Genomic DNA, 16144 nt, shown 5'->3' with positions numbered 1-16144 from the left:
TTGCAGAGGGTGGAGGAAGAGGGAGTGAAGAGGGAGGGGGAGGTGTACAAATAGGGGGGGAAGGGCAGTGCACAGCCCAGGAGCCTTCTGCAGCAGCAGATGGAGAGGGGAGAGAACGCTGATTCCTGCAGAGTCAGAGAAGGAGAGAGACGGCATTGCACCGAGGCGATCACATGAATAGGGAATGAAGCGCAGAACAAAGGAGAGGTTTTGGGGAGACAGGACCCTGGGCTGATCCCCAACAGCCAGACTATCCAGGAGCAGTGGCAGAGGGTTCCGCAGCCTTCAGCCAGGCTGCATGGATCCTGCGCACAGCCAACCCTGGCTGCCCCAGGAAAGGTCAGGGGCAAAATGGAGGAGACATTTGCACGGTTGTTAGCTGCCAAACACAGGAAGGATTTATCACTGATGCCACAGAGTAGCTAACTCCTTAGAGAAGTGCTGGAGCACATGGTGGGAAGGGACTATGCCAATTCCGTGGCTGCGGGCGGAGGGCTTCCCCCGCCTGCTGTAGGAAGGCTGCAGGAGGCCGCACGCAGCACTGCTGCCTTGATGCGGGCCCACAGCCCCCAGCGTGCTGGCTGTGATGGCTGTGACAGTCGTTCCGGCTGTGATTGGCACTTCCCGGTTAGACCAAGGTCACTGCTGGAACACGGCTTTTCATTAAAATGGCCGAGAGCCTGTCAGCCACCGCAGGCCGGGGCTAATTAAGGGAGGACCCAGCGCTCCCATGCGGATCGGTGGCTGGGGCTGATACCGAGCCGCCCACCCCATGAGGCAGCAATGGGAGTGATCCTGCACCTCAGTGCCTTCTTGCTACAAACAATCACAATTCTCCTTCAAAAGGGACACTGTGGAAATAAGCCCACACTGCTTGCATAAATTAGCAGTTCAAGCCCCCATACAGGTGCAATGCAATTACTCTAACCCAGGAATTCTTGGCACCAAACACTGAGGTAAAACAACATGCTGCCAGGAGCCCCGGTAAATATTAGTGTCTCTATTTTACACATTTTGGATAAATCTCTTTTGAAAAGTAAGGAAGTCAGCATTTATTAAGAAAAACAGTGTTATTCCAAACGCTACTTGTGTTCCTCTGCCCTGTGTAGTAGCCTCACTGTTGTTCAGACCCTTTCCAGCACTCCCTTATCTAATTTCTCACTGCTGAATGATACAGCAGGAGCTCCTTGCATTCCACATGGAAATTGACCCTTCAAGCTGTCTCCAGACCACCAGGAATGTCATCAGCTGATTTTGGCCATCCGGGCACCTTCTCCTGCTCACACTGTGCTGTGTGACTAAGCTCTATCCAGCTCAACACTGATTACCCTCACTGGCCGGCTGTGTTTCTCCCAAGAGCATTACACAAGCCTTCAGTAAAAAAAAAAACTCAATTCTCTTTTGTTTATTCTTCCCCATTTTGGCCAAAGATTTTCCAGAATGAAAAGACACTTTGACTCCCTGGTTCTTCCTTTGGTTTGTGCCGGTGCAGGTTCAGTTGTTACTGGTGTTTGGTAATGCAGAAATGCAGAACCTCATACAGCTCTGTTCCAGTCACTATGGAAAAGAAATCTGAATTTCTAAAAGTCCTCTGATATACCAAAAAATTCTAGTGAATTCCCCGCTGAGAAGGAGGGGAGCAGGATGCCCCTCGCAAGGGTCAGTTGTTCCCTGGCTATACAGATGCTTTGCTGCCTTTCCATCAGTTTCTCCCAATAGCTGTGGTTTATATCTTACATTGCAGTAACATTGCAGAATATCCGGTGCAACTGGAGGCTGGCCTTACAGAGGTTTCTTGGCACCAGGCAATTAAATAATATCAGTAGTAGCATTTACTCTTGTCTGTGACTGTGAACAAATAGGCAGAAAGGGGTCTAGCAGCACCTTACTGCCTCAAACACTGACAGCATTGGCCAGTGCAAATGATTAAAGGCTTGTTTTGAAGGATACAGACTTCTTTTTCAAAATTGCTACGACAAAAGATAAACTGCCTGTAGTGTACTCAGCATCTCACTCTGATCTGTGGCTGCTAATCCAGGCCAGGACTTAGAAAAACCCATTACAGTGACACTAGGCACCCACTGTGAGAGTCAGTCTGGGAGCTAGACAGCTAGGAAAAACCACAGCTTTGGTCTGTGTCCAGCAGCCTAAATAAAAAGTTTCCTTTGCATTCTTTGCATTCATCACAAAAGAGAGCTCTCTCTTTTACACAGTAAATACGCACAGTCATAGAAACACGTCCCATTAAAGTCACATTGCTAAGTGCTCGAACACAGGACATGAGAAATAAGGTATTGTAATAATGTTATCTCAGATGAATTCCTCCTTTTTATGACTCATGTTGTTCATGCAGAAATGTCAATCCCAAGCATACAAAGAGCACGTGTTTCTTTCTCCCCTTCCCAGCAAAACATCACACAGTTGGATTAAAAAATGACAGTTCAGGTATAGATGTATACAATTATGCATGCAGGTGTATGTATGAAATTGTGTTTCTTTATTTATTTTACCTTTTCTTTTGCACTTTTGTGATGCTCAGTGTGCTTTTTCCAAACCTAAGGATGCTATAACAGATTTTTCTATTATTCAAAGGACTTGCAAGGTTTGGGCTTAAGTAATATATGAAATGTTATGATTTCGTGATAAATCGCAAGAACTGCTATCATTAACATCTTGCAGTTTAAGCGATACATGCTAAACCAGAAGAAAATTCAACTTGAAAACACAACTTACCTGAAATATCTCTGCTCTAGTATGTCTAGGGATTTAACAGCTGCATTTCCTGACTTCGGCACTAACAGTGCTTTTCTAATAGCTGCCTATGCATTCAATCTTCTTGGTGCTGTTTAAAAAGAGAGAGAGAAAGAAAGAGAGAAAATTTAATGCTGTAGTTCAGCACTCTCAGAGGGGAATACAGTGGGGAGCAGTGAATTTCTAGCACTGCTAATTCCCATGCTGCTAATTGGACAGAGGCCATTTCCTGCGCGATAAAGTCAAACAGGACAGGAGCATATGGGCTTTCAGAGAGATAGCTGGGCTTTTGCAATGGAAAAGAAAACACACATTAAAAACAAGCTCTAGAATCCCTGCAGAATATTGGTGATTGCAGAGAAATTACAGACAAATCACACTTAGAAGTTGCAAGCACAGATGCTGCTCCTATTACTTCTGTGAGAACTGCACCTTTGAAAAGCCGGAGCTTGCTCCTGGGAGAGATGCCATTTGTAGTTCCCAGTATTTTCCCCTGACCCTGCTGTTCAAAAAGGAAAGGGTTTTATTTATTTTATGATGTTATTTACTTGTTGTTTTTTGCTTTTTTTCTGTGAACATATGCATTTCAGTTGTAGGATCTGAGCTTCCTTTGGACTCTGAGAGCAGCTCAGGTGCTGCTCAGACTGAAATGAGAACCGCATACTCTGAACATCAGAGCAGGGACAGAGCTTCCTTCTAAGGCTGAAAGCCTTAGCAGCCCACATCAGCCAGCCACTGAGACCTTTTTTTTCAGCTGATTCAAATGAAACCAAAGAAAACATTTGTAGTCAAAGGAAAGCCTATCAGGGAACATTTCAAACATCACCTGCTTTCCTTCAAACATGTTCATTTCAGCTCTAAGAGAACGGGACAGTCAGTATTTCCCAAAAAATGAGTTTGGGATGGGCATAGGCGAGTCATGCTGCCAGTACCTGGCAAAGCTGTGCTGCTGGGATTGAGAAGAGTGGTGCTAGAGATGTCGATCAGCCCAGGTCCATGCATCCTCCTGCAAAGAGATCAGTGCGGGACAGGGTCAAAACCAGGGCACTGACAGAGCATCATTCTGATCCAATGTGGCAAGGGTGATGATGGTCCCAAAAGAGTCGATTTTCTCCTATTAGCTGCTAATCAAAGGTGTCTCTTTTACTTTGTTTGCCTAGTTTATTCTCCCTCCAGCAGTCTTTTCCACACAACCCTCTACCAAAAATGGATAGAGGGAAGGAGCTGTGTGGGGACGGAGCATGGAAAATCACAGCTGCCAAAGCAGGTGGTTTATCAAGTCCCGGACACGTCAGGCCAGAGGGACACAATGGCTCTCCCGAGCACATCGGTCACACCGGGCAGCACAAGCAGTCACAGCATCCTCAGAGCTGCTGCATCCATCTCCACTTGCAGCCTCCAGCTGCCAGCTGAGCGCCTGGTTTTGCCTGTGCTCGGCTCCCCGGGTGCTGTCACACCTGCTCTGCCCACCGCTCGGAAAGCTGCCAGAGAAGAGAGCAGACAAAGGATGAGCGCATAGCTGGAGCCTCTGGAAGCTGCACGCTAGCCGGGTGCTGGGTTTTCTCCCACACTCCCACTGCCGCCTCAAGTCTCTCTCCATGGGAAGCACTTCTCCTGCTGCCTCACAGCTGCACCACTTTGGGCTTTGCTGTGTTTGTGCCATCATTATTAAGGCCTCACTGCAGAATTTTATTATTTTTTTTTAGCACTATTTTCCCTTTTTTAGCCACCAGTGACCTTATGTTGTCATTGCTAGGTATGCTGCCAAGCATAAAGTTCACCTTGATGTACCCACTTGTGTGAATGCCCCAGGGCACCAGAGCCCTCCCGGAGCTCGTGGGTACTGGAGCAGCAGAGAAGAGGTTAATACAGGGTTTCCCAACAAGAGGCCAGAGGCAAAACCCAGGTTAAGGCCTCCTGCACCCCTCCCCCGGCTTTCCCCTGCAGCAGGACTCCTAGCCATGCCACTCAAGTGCTTCTGTCCCCACCAGCTCCTGCCCCACTTGTGTGATGTAAAGCAACCCTTTTGTTTCCAATTTAAGAGATGAGCCTCAGGGGCCATTATAGGGAAGAAAGGTAGCTGTGGCCCTTTTATCTGAAGGAATCCATTCGGAGTGGGGGATGCTTTCCTTCCTCCCCGCCTAGGGATCTGCCCCGTTCCTTAGCTGTCTCCTCCCTGTGCCAGGGCCACATCCCTCTGTTCCAAGGCCACCTCCTGACTCCTCCAGGGACAGCTCCTCACTGATACAGGGCCACTTTCTTGCTGCTCTTGGCCATCACACCCCAAAAAGTGGGTAAATGCAGCATCGCTACCAGACGGAAGCACACAGAGAGCCTGAGTCAGCTGCTCAGCTTCCCAGTGAAGTGAAAAGGATAGCATGTGGTTTTAGCACACCTCAGAGTAACACAGTGGCTTTCTCTTTGCTGACAATTGGGACCGCTGAGGGATCTGGCATGTCTTAGTGACTGGAGAAAGTGACTCTTGCTTTGTTTATTCTTGCATTGAAAAGAGCGGTTCCTGTCATTAGCATGGCTCCAAGACCTGAGACTTTAAATAATGACCCCAAATATTATGAGATTCTTGAAAGCACCGAAATAAAAATAAAGAGGTGGACAAAAAATAAATACAACAGGAAAACCAATAGATTTGTGGAGGGGAGGGGCTCTGAGCATACCGTTTGCACTTTCCCAAACCATGAATCACAAAACAAATATTTGCTCTGTACAGTGCATGCCACTGACACCAGGAAGGACATATCTTAGGCTCATAGAAGTTGCCTAGGTTGCAGTAAGACATTAGCAGCAGATAGGAGCTCACCAGGGACAGAGCGCGCCCACGGTTAGCAGAGCGGAGCCAAGCAGGCGAGCCTGCTGAAGGGTAGGGAGTATATACCTGGGCTGGGTGCTAAATGGTAACAACGCACTGTGGCTATGCCGCAGATAGGAGCTGGCTTGCACATCGGTGACTCAGAAGGCAAAGCAGGGTGAGTGTACCAAAATAATCTCTGCATAAATACAGCGTTCAGCACAAAAGATGCAGATGGGAGTGAAAAGGTGCCAGCGTGCCTCGCTCCGATTGAAGTTGGGAGGGATGTGGTAAAAGACCTACTCAGCAGCTACCCACTTCCCTACATGGGGAAACCCCACTAAAACCCCACCACAGCCCCAGAAGAGATGGGCACGGCAGCCTAGCTTGACACAGAGGGGATAAACAGGAGCTACGCTGTGTGTGTGTAAAGGAGAGTAACTGAGAGGATCAGTGACAACAACAGGAATCCTTTAAAACTTTACGCTTTTTAGGCAGTTTTGCACAACGCATGTGAGGAAACAGTGGACAGACATGAAGCAAATCATCAGCAAGTAATCTAACACCTATTAATTATTTAGCTCAGGGCTACATAAACCCCCAGGGGCTGGGCTGCTCCCTGGAGAGGTGCTGGGCTCTCCTTGCCTTGGGTGCCCATGTGGCCACGAGAAATGCCAGAAACCTGCCCAGAGCTCCCCAGGGTGACCCTATGCTCTGTTGCGGTGCTGAGGACACGCTGCCCTGTGCTACACGTCCCTCCCACGGACCACTAACACAGTGGGACACTCCCTCCCACTGACACAGTTATACTGGGCCTCGGGCAAGGGGAAGCAGGGGCCCGGGCTGCACCGTGGTGGGGGAGGTGGCGGCCATGGCTGGGGGACAATGTCACTTTTCTGGCAGTCTCCAGCCTCTGTCGATCGCTAGGGAGATAATTGACCTCCAGCTACTCTACACAGCCAATAGAGAGCTGGAGTGGGGATGCATCCAGCTGTTCTGGGTGTTGTGCTGGTAAAGTGCACTTCACAAAGGAAAAGCCAGGCAAATTTGTGTTTGAGAAGGTTGTCCTCTGGAGAGAAAGCCTTGTGCCGGGCTGAATACACTATTAGAGGGACATTCTGTGTTCCCTGTCACACCCCGACAGCCCCATCTCCCAGCTCTGCAATCGCAGTGATTCACAAAGTGCAATTCAATTTTCAGCCCCGGGCTGGATTCTGGTTTTCTTTTTTCAGATGAGCATGCATGGATGGCGGGCTGATGTGGTGCCTGATTTGCAGGATGTGGCCTTGGAAAGCAAAACTAGGGGGGAAATGAGAATGCCCTGTGTTAAACCCCAAGGAGGGATTATACAGTCAGGAGAGGCTTTGCAAAACGTGTGTTGTGCTGCAGACCATCACCCTTTGCTGTGATGGCTCCACTACATTATAGGTTAGTCCTGGGGAAATCAGTGAGTTTTGCTGCTGACGGTATGATGGCACACAAGCACCAACCTCAGCAGCTTTGCAGCTTGGGCTCAGGCACCAAAATCCACAGATAGGATCTTAAACCCCACAAGAGAGATCCACCAGCAAAGTACCTGGAAAAATTCAGAGCAGCAGAAGTGGTTGTCTGCTAGCATGGTACAGCACTGCATGGAGACATGCTGGTGGGGCACCCAGGTGCTGCATTGGTGATGGATGCAGCAAAGATGCCCTGCTCATCCCAGCTCATGATCCCAGCAGGGCTAGTCAGCAAGGGGAGGATATTGCCTATGGTGAGGACAGCTACTCAGGGGAAGCTCTGCACAGCTTCCTGCCCAGCCATGTAAGCATATGCTCCTCGGCCCATACAATGCTAAGAGTCAGAATCAACTGCAAGGGACTACGTTTTGCATTCAGTCAATGCAAATAAAATGAGTCATCTTTACAGGTATTGCAAATGAGGCTCATCCTCCTCTGCTCAAAGTGTTACTGCAAGCTCTGAGAAAGAGTCCTAACAAAGAGCCCCTGTGAAGTGGTGGAGAAAAGTGCTGGAAACCCCATGATTTAAGATTGATTGACTGGACAAAACATTGAAAATATGATGGCCATTGAGCTGCCAGAAAAATAGACTAGAGCAGATCTCATCCATGACAAGTGTATTATGTACTTACGGATGGGTCTATACAAAACCCCACATCTGACCTGGGGTCACAGGCGTAAAACAGTGGGAGTCACTGCAAACACACTTATAATTATTTGGGAACTTCCCTCCCTGCTGTTCATTAAAGGAAATTATTTTGTTCCTACTTCCACTTCTTTACTAAGGAAGAACTTGAACTGTATCCTATTGATGCTTGCAGGACTTTTCTGGGTTTTGGATCAGACTTTAAAATTCAGGCCAGTTGCTGTCAGGAGCCAGCTCTGCCAAAACATGGAGAAAATATAATCCTTATCCTTGATAATTGCTCCTCTATCTCATTGATATCCAGACAATAAACAATAACAGTGATGTTTCTGACAGCTCACTAATGCGAGGTGCCTGTTACACATTGCCATCCCTATCCTACTGCTCCACGTGCAAGTACTCAATCTTGGGACACAGCAGAAGTGTTTTTGTTGATAGCAGCTCTGATCAGAGGCAGTGCTACGTGAAGAGGATGTTGGTGAAGGCTGCTGGGGTGTGCTGGATGCTCCCTGTCCCAGTTACATGTAGTTCTTAGGGCAGGGATGAGCTGCTTGGTGAAAAAGAGCTTATGCATCCTTGCTGGGGGATCGTACCTGGCTCTGAACAAGACACAGACACTGGTAGGGCAAAAAATGGACATTCCCCAGGCTGTGTATCTAACATTCTCCTTGGATTGTTGCATGTTTGCAAACAGACAAAAAATAGCACGCAGAATAAGTTAACCCAACATATTCTGACCTTGGGTATCTATGCAGGGATCTCTCTGTCTGCAAGGAAAGTGGTACCCTCGGAAGTGAGTGCTCCAGCCTCAAGGGATGTGTGACAACAGGGGAGCCCCCCTCACACTTCTCTACCTTAGCCCTCACGGAGTTTGATGCTCAGCCTGATCTCTGGGCACCAGACTGGGTTGGAGCACCTTGACATAGGCTTTGTGTCATTCATTTCTCCTCCGCTGCAAAAAGGCTCTCCGAGGCCCTGGACATCTGCATCTGCTCACCTGGGCTGCAGTGCTGGTAATGGAGTTGGCACTGGTTCAAGGGTACAATATTTTATTGTTGTATCACTAATGGAGAAGGGGGAGAGGATATCCTTCTTATCTCCAGAGCCAGCACTGAAGGCTGGGACAACCACATCCTCCTGTTCCATCCAGACAACCCCTCTATCCTTGCCTACACAGTTTCCCACTTCCTCTCAAAAATGCACCTATAATCAATTGCCTGATGATGGGCTTCCATCAAAACTGTCCTTCATGACCCCTGCTTTGGTAGGAGAGAGTGGATAACAGATGCACATTTTCCTCACTGTAAGGGAAGAAGGGACAAGTGAGCCCTTAGACTAGTTCAGAAGGACACAAACAACATAATAGAGGGCAACTGTTGGAAAAGTTCCAGGAAATCTCCGATTCATCTAGGGAATCAAGAATTTGCTGAGTCAAAGTACATTGTGAAATAAATCCGGTGGATGGAGATGGTGTATCTTACTCTCAGAAATCTTTAGAAAGTGCCAGATAGTGATTACCTTGACAGGTCAAGAAATGAGTTCCTAGAAACTTACTCCAAATTGCTGTATGACACCCAAGGTAGGGATCCCTCAGCCAGGAATGGTTTATCAGCTTGGAGACAGAGGTGGCTGTTACAGGAGGTACATATCCAAGGTTTTTCCCAGAAGAGTCTTGATGGCCCCCAGAGCAGAATGACTGGTATCGGGCTAGGGCTGTGATCACTTGCCATGTGAGTGCCGCAGCACCAAAGAACAGAAATCTCCTTTGGAGTTCTCCCAGGATTTACGGCTCTAGCGTAAAACTGTGCAGTAGGGTGAAGCTCAGCCACGTGGGAGCAAAGCTGTGGTGCCACTGCTCATCTGCTTGTTCATTTTTCAACCCACATTGTGCTAAAAGAAAGTAAGTGTGCTCTCAGATGAGGTTTAAGTGCAGCATGACCAAAGAAACTTGAATACAAGGAGAAGTGGAGAAGATCGGTCAGTGTTACTGAACCTTCTTGTGCCCCAGGGGTTGCTCTGCACAGAAAGACAATAAATAATAGTAACAGATAGCAGTAACAGCATGACTTTCCAGAGGGCTCTGTCAAAAGATGCCAGTAGGATATGGAAAGCACAGGTTCCTGCAGGCAAGACCCCCGTTTGGAGCATCCAAATGGCGAGGGATGTCGGTGCCCAGCTCCAATTCAGCAGGCAGGAACCACAGCCTGCAACCACAGCAAATTAACTCCTTTCTCCCTCCCACCCTCCTCCCTCTCACCCGCCTCTCACACCGCCGTAGTGGCCACTGGGGAGGGGGCCAGGGCGCACCCAGTGGGGGGACGCAGGTGTCCATCACCTGCTCTCACCGCCTGTGCCAGCTGGGGGAGAGGAGGCTGGAGCAGGGCGGCCTTGCCCTAACCCTGCTTAAATGTGGGAGGGCTGGGACCGAGCAGAAGGGGAAGCGTGATTGTGAAAACCACAGCCATTTGCAAGGCGAATCAAGTGGGGTCCTTGAAATCCTTTTTAAAAATAAAACATCCAGCAGAGTTGTACAGCAGTCCAGGTGGGAAGCAGCAGGAAATTGGTCTCGGTGGTCGCTAAACTGCGGTGGCAGGAGACAGATCGACCTGCCAGAGCCCTGCGGCAGACACAGCCACACCAGCTGATACCCACTGAGAGCCTTTCCCACCCTCTGGCAGCTCCCACCTCCTGAAAGCTCCCTAATTTCATCCAATGCCTTATTTAAGGCACTGAGCTGGGAGTAAACAGGGCTTTCCCCACACACCCGCATCTTCGCTCTGCGACAGTGAGAATGCATCAATTTCAAATAAAACCCTTGTTGCTCTCCAGCCCATGCCTCCCTTTCCAACTTCAGGCCCCTTTTTCTTTCGGATATAAATCGGTTCTGAAATCGAGTTACAGGAGGCCTGGGCTTTTCCTTTTAAACAGATGAAGTGGGGTGTGTGTGGGGGGGATGCTATAATTGGATCACTTACTGTGTGACTAATCACAGCCGCCGGTAACCACAGTGACTGTGGTTTTAACCTTACTTGGTCATATGCAAACCACCCGGCTGACCCAGCCATCTGCAGCGAGGCGGGGGGCTGCCATGCCGGGCGGTGGCACTGCACAGCGGGTCTGTCCCCATCCCTGTCCTTGAGGTCAGGAGCGTGGTTGCACAGCGGGCAGGACTGGTGCCTGCAGCCAGAAATCCAGATCTGAAATTAGGGGCTGAGGCTTGGCCCGCTGGAAAAAAAACACCAAGCCCTGCACGTCCATGTGTGGCTGCCTCTGATGGCACCCACACTGCGATGCATCTGTTCCTGGCCAGGGAGCTCTGTGACAAGGGATCGAGCAGATTAAGAGTGGATTCCTTGTTTATTTGAGGGAGGACTGTCCCTAAAAGCCATTATTAACCTCCTTACCTCCAGGCAGCCTGCTGCCGGAGCCCCAGGAGCACGGCTTTCACCAGCTGACCCACCAGTTCAGGGCTGCAGCCAGCATGGTGGGTCGGGGAGCTCAGGCAAGGCAAGATGTGCATCAATGCCGTCTCTTTTCCGTGAAATGAATTAAAAGCAGCACAGTGAGGCCAGGGAACCCCACCTGCCCTGTGCAAGCTCAGACACCCGCACAGTTCGGGCTCATTGTAAGACCAGGTTTCTTTTTCACAGAGCAAGGACGGAAGGAAGCAACAAATGGGAAGGAAACCGTCCTGCTGGTGAAATCCAAAACCGGATCGGTAAGAAAAACATCATAAATTATGGATCCCTTGGAGCCGCCGGCAGCCTGTCGCTGCGCGCCATCCATCTCCATTGTACTTTTCTGTGAGGGCGAAACTGTTGCCAACTAGCAGCGGGCAGGCTGCTCCCGTCGGGATCCCTGCAGCCTTCAACCCCACAGCCCCTTGCCACCCCAGCGCTTCGTGTGCTGACAGCAAGGCCTTCAGAAGGGCCACCAGCCGAGGGGCAGGGCCACAAAAGGCCACCCATTGTTTGCCAATGGCTGTCAGTGAAGACAGTGCATGGGGCCGAGGGGCTGCTCCTGTGGCTGGGCACACAGCACGGTTTAAGGGCCGCAGAGAGGGGGCTAAGTCCCCTGCTAGCCCTCAATAGATGGCAGATGCAGCAGGGCAGGGGGAGGAGAGGGGAAGGAGGGGAGAGGGAACCAACTCAAGGTCAACTGGGAGGAGGAGGGGAGGTGGCAGGGGGAGGAAGGTGTCCCCAATGCTGTGCAGAACCGCTCCTTACCACCCTCCTTCTACTGCCCACACGCAGCCCCTCCTCGGGGTGTTTATGAACACACATACAAATGGGAAGCTGGCAGGGGGGTGGGAGGGGTGGAGAAGGAGAAAAGAAACACAACACCCTATTTTCCTATTTTGTTCCTTCTCTGTCTTCAAAGAGCAGATGTGCCGCGGCCTGCAAACTGAGAAGGACACTCCTTCGCCGTCAGCTAATTTAGGCTGACAGAATAGGTTTTGTGGTTTAAAAGGAGAAGTTTGGCGATCAGCCACAAACATGAACCAGCACACCTTCCGCTTAGCTGCTCTTACTGGGCTCCCCGCAACCAAAAATGAGAGCTGGGGGTTTCTCACAAAAAGGAAAAACCTGGGCGGTGGGGAGAAACGCGTCATAGCCAGCACGGCATTGCCGCAGTGCCTGCAAGTCCCTGGCACACCTGTGTGGGGTGTGCAAAATATCTCTAGCAGGGCTGTATGATTTATAAGGGCCTCCCTTTCGTCTTTAAGCCGCTTTCCCTCATATTCTCCCTCTTTTTCTGGCACTCTCTCAGCAGACCGTCAGAAGGTGGGCCAGTCCCTCATTGCGGATTCAGGCACAACTCTGCCAAATTGACCTGCTGTTATCCCCCCTTTCAGCTACTGTAACCAACACCACACAAACAATGAATTATGAGATTAGAGTTACAGAAAAATGGCCTCATTCTGCAGATGTTGTGTCTGGGGCTGGCTGCCCAGGCTCACGCATGGTGTGTCATCTCCCTCCCTCCCTGCCCCCTCCCAGCACCAACTTTTCTGGCTGTAATGTGTGCCAGCAGCCTGTTTGGGGAGGGTAATTAGCAGCTTCCAAACCCCCTCTCTCCTCCCCCGACTCCCCTCCCCCCCCAAAAAAAGGGAGGGGAACAGAGAGAGAAAAAACCCTCTGTGATAAGAAAATAGCCATTGTATAAGCAGAAAAATACTAACATGCAAAATAATTGGTTTGTACTAAACCAGAGGTCATAGCAGAATTATTTTGGAACTATAAATACGCTTGCATGGATAAAGGGATTTGGGTGCAAGGGTTGCAGGGTGAGGCAGGGGAGTGCTCTGAAAGGAGCTCCAGGGGAGCAGCAGCCTCAGAGAGAGTGTGAGGCTTCTTTGTTGTGTGTGTGGGGAGGAGATGGGTTTGTGAGTGTGTGTGTGCATGGACATGTATGCGCAGGTGTGTGTGTGTGTGTGTGTGCGCGCACCCCTCCATACGCACTGGAGCTTGCTGTTAGTGGGCAGCTCCTGGTACCTGTGGATGAAGCTCCCATGCTCAGGGCAGCAGCATTGGATGGCAGCCTTCTGAGTGCACTGGCTCACTGAGGAGCTTTGAGACACCAGGGTTTTTTTTTGTAGAATCGTCGAATCATAGTATCATTAAGGTTGGAAAGACCACTAAGGTCATCTAGTTCAACCATCAATCCATCAAATACCAAAAGGGAAATCACTAAAAAACATGCAGAAAGCATCTTCCAGGCTGGATGTAGTTCTGGGCAGCCTGGTCTAGTGGTTGGCGATCCTGCCCATGGCAAGGGGGTTGAATCTGGATGACCTTTGAGGTCCTTTTCAACCAAGGCCATTCTATGATTCTATGATCTCAGATACTTCCCTCGGAGGTGAAGGATGGAATCATGCCATTTTGGGGACTGGCACTGGGGCTGGTGGCATTTTCATATTCCAAGCTGGTGGTGGCAGAGCTGCCTCTAGCCCCAGCTCTAAGGTGAGTTTGCAGAGGGAGCCCAGCCTGGACTGGACCCACTCTACCTCTCCAGGAGGAGCCTGCAGGCCATCTTGAAGGGGAAAGCTGGGAGTCTCTATATCCAGGAGGAGATGGCTCCATGCCCCCAAGTAGGGGCAGTCTCCTGTCCTCCAAGGCAAACACAAGTGTCTTTTTGAATTCCCCCATGTTGCATCCATCTTCCCTGCTCTGGCATGCTGTAGTGCTGCCGTGTGCTGTTTTAGGAACTGGGACCACTGCGTCACTCCAGAGGAGACAGCATGAGACCCAAACAGGAAGGGGGTTGCCAGAAGAAGCCCCATGGAGATGCGGCATCTGTTCCATCTTTCTCTTTTTGCTCTAGTTTTAATCCTTCAGCTGAAACACTTGGTCAGTGAGATGCAGAATTTGGCTTGATCTGTTATGTTTTCTGCAAATCCTCAACCTAATATCACATCCTGTAACACTTCAGGCAGCATATATGTTTTGCAGATTTCGCTTGACACCAGGTTGTAGTGAGAAATTACAGACATTTTAAAGTAATATAGGTCGTATAAAGGCAGAATTTTTATTATATTGAAGTACTTAATGCATTAAAAATACTTAGAATTCCTTGAGAAACACAGCTTTCTGAGATGCTGCAGTCCTGATGGGCAGCAGCAAGCTCATTTTTTCCCTTAGTGTCAGGCTTCAACTTCTCATCAGCAGCCTGTTCCCTTCCCACTATGTGTTTCTCTGTATGGTTCCTTACTTCCATTTTTAAAATAATGTCACATTGGAATTCTTATCCTGGTCACATGCTTGTTATGAACATCATTTTCCCTAGCAGAAAATTAAGCTAATAATATGACAAAGCAATATTTGGTGCATATCAGTTAGTAAGATTCATCAGTGGGCACAAAAGGACATAAAACAGCAGTGTGTGCTCCTGCCCTCCATTTAATTTATTTGGCTATGTGTACAGCAGGTGTCCTCTACTGTGATATTAAGAAGCTTGGCATCCTCCAAACCCATTTGCAAGAGCCCTGGACATTTACACAGTTGATGCAGGTTGGTGGGCTTAATCCTGCTAGGAGATGCTCCAGGAGAAGAAGTTGGGGAAAAAATTAGGAAGGTCCTCAGGAGTAGAGTAAATGCACAGCTGTATGCCAGCTACTCCCCAGCCTATTAATTCAGTCATGCCATGTCTATACAAGAGAATTACTTCAGTGTCCTTAGTCCTTGGACTGTTCCACCAAGATCTGTGAGCTTATGCTATGGCTAAACAGAAATGGTTTGATATGGGGGAGAATATTAAGGTATAATGGTTTCATGTGATTAAAACCCTCCATAAGAATCAAAAAGGAGAGCTGACTTCGGGGTGTGTTACTGTCTTCTTCCCTCCTCCATCCCTTCAAACAACAACTCCCTCCAGCAAGCTCCAGCAAGGAAACCCAGAATTAATTTGAGAAACATACGAGGAATGAGAAAAGGACCTAGTAATGGACATTGCATTAACCTGAGTGCTCAGCTCTACTATTACTGCAATCCTGATGTTAAGAAGCCATCATCTGGTGCTATCGTGCTTCCAGCAGTACCCCCTGGCAGGTTGGGGCAGGGGGTCATTCCCAGCATGGGGATGGTCTGGGCAGCAAGTGCTATGCCCAGACAGTGCTATTATCCTCATCCAGTTTGTTGCTTCGCCTGTGTGGACAGAGCACGTTTTCCCTCTTTTTGGCGGCACAGAAATGAGGTGCCTGAGCACATCCATCACTTGATTTTAAACTTTTTTCATCAAAGTTACAGCATCATTTTATTTGAACTCCATACGAATGTGACACCCCAGCTGTTTGGTATTCTCTCTTTCTATTGCTATACTTTTTAGTCTCTCTGCTCATGTTGTCCTTATATCGATGCTGTACCAAACTCCTCCCCATCAACTATAGCAGTGAACACCTGTTCTCACATTAACTTTACGTGCTTGAATTCTTTGCAAGCATCACTCCTGCCCTACAGCCCTGCTGTGTGCTGAGCCCTGATAGATAATACCTATGAAACCTGCAAAATAGCTTTGGGGATGAAATACAGAGGATTCTTCACCCAGATTTACTTGCTGTTCCCACCTGTCCCATCTGAATTTATAAAATATATGCTTGTCTGTTGGGGAATACATTTATTAACCATCTGGGGGAATACAAAAAAAAAAAAAAAAAGCCTGCTTTATCTATCCATTATTCTTCTGGCTTCAACTGGTGGTAAATCAGCAGTCCTAATAAAGCGTTGCATTTTCTAAATGAACAAAAATCCCTTTGGGCATCGGCAACAGCAGACGTACCCATCCTCCTGCAGCCCAATACAGCTGGTGCTGACCAGCTCCAGCACCCTCAGCCCTCTGTTTTTTCCCCTCATGCAGTAAGTGGCACAGAACACCTGCACTTGCAGCCCTCCCCTCACCTGCCCTATCTGCTCCCTGCCAGCAGCACTGCACCAGCTGGGGGCTGTC

The sequence above is a fragment of the Meleagris gallopavo genome, chromosome 3 (genome assembly GCF_000146605.3).
Source record: "Meleagris gallopavo isolate NT-WF06-2002-E0010 breed Aviagen turkey brand Nicholas breeding stock chromosome 3, Turkey_5.1, whole genome shotgun sequence".
Taxonomy (NCBI): domain Eukaryota; kingdom Metazoa; phylum Chordata; class Aves; order Galliformes; family Phasianidae; genus Meleagris; species Meleagris gallopavo.
This window is presented reverse-complemented; position numbering follows the sequence as displayed.